The sequence below is a fragment of the Elephantulus edwardii genome, unplaced genomic scaffold (assembly GCF_000299155.1).
Source record: "Elephantulus edwardii isolate Elephantulus edwardi_28Jun2011 unplaced genomic scaffold, EleEdw1.0 scaffold00028, whole genome shotgun sequence".
Classification (NCBI taxonomy): Eukaryota; Metazoa; Chordata; class Mammalia; order Macroscelidea; family Macroscelididae; genus Elephantulus; species Elephantulus edwardii.
This window is the reverse complement of record NW_006399778.1, coordinates 14,472,157-14,473,250: the sequence shown is the minus strand read 5'-3', so window position 1 is coordinate 14,473,250 and position 1,094 is coordinate 14,472,157. Positions and strand designations below refer to the sequence as shown.

Sequence of the window (1,094 nt, the reverse complement as noted above, 5' to 3'; positions counted from 1 at the left end):
AGAGAGAGAGAGAGAGAGAGAGAGAGAGAGAGAGAGAGAAAGAAAGAAAGAAAAAAGAAATGGTTGGAGGACATGAAAAAACTATATTTGTACCATTTGGGTACAAACCTGCAGACCTTAAAAAAAATAACAATGGATATAGGGTGTTTTATGACTTAAGCTAATAAATATAACCTAAAATCTAAAAGACTTTCCTTACCAGTGGGTTTCATAGAATACATTCGCAGTCTCTTCTATTCTCTGTGGCTTCTTCTGATATCCAGGTGAAAGAGCTGGATAAACACACCTCAGGTCAGGTCTTTGAGTTGATTCTCAGCCCCCAGTCAAAAGAATCTGTTCCAGAACTCCCCTTCCCCCTCAGAAGAAGAAGGATCTTTCTCTGGAGGAAATTAGAAGCTGAAAGACACAATGCTCATGAAGCAGAGTTCTTAAAGCAGCTTACTGAGGAATGAAAGCATGAGAAAGAAGTGCTTCAGAAAGCAAGAGAAGAAAATAAAAACTTCAGTAAAATGATGGAAGGAAAATTGACCCACAAAGTGGAAGCTAATAAAGAGAAATGAAAGGCACAAAAGGCTGCTAAACTGGAGTATTTGCAAGAAGAGCCCAGCACATTGAAGAAGTATGCAAGAACAGAGGATCCAAAGATCCTGCTGATGAGACTGAAGCCCATTAGTTTGTCTGAGAACTAACTTTCTTCCCTTCCCCTTTCTAAATACTCAAAGACAGTACTGGCCAGTGTCATTTTATTTATTCCCTCCTGACAAATATTCTAGAAGCTTATGCAGGAATGTATAGGTAGATCCAGACTGTATGATGTTGTTTTAGGGACTAAAGGAGAGAACTTCTGGCAGCTCCTTGTCAGCGTACCATTCCAGCCATATTTTTTTTTTCAGTCTTCAATATGAATTGAAGCTCAACATCAAGAAAACAGAGATTCAGGTGAGCTCTGGTGGCCTAGTGGCAAAAAGCTGCACTGCAATCCCAGAGGTGAGCAGTTTGAATCCACCAGATGCTCTGCTGGAGGAAGAGGGACAGTTTCCTCTTGTATCGGTCAGATCTGATTTGATGGTACACACACACACACACACACACAC

General features: G+C 40.6%; 1 protein-coding gene and 1 pseudogene across 1 annotated transcript in view; one reads left to right on the top strand and one right to left on the bottom strand.

Annotated features, from left to right (window-relative positions):
- LOC102848759 overlaps window positions 1-673 on the top strand; it is a 1,275-nt pseudogene extending 602 nt beyond the window's left edge.
- Window positions 1-1,094, bottom strand: part of LOC102855991 (taste receptor type 1 member 2-like) — a 59,795-nt gene that overhangs the window by 20,451 nt on the left and 38,250 nt on the right. The gene's annotated exons all lie outside the window — the stretch shown is intronic.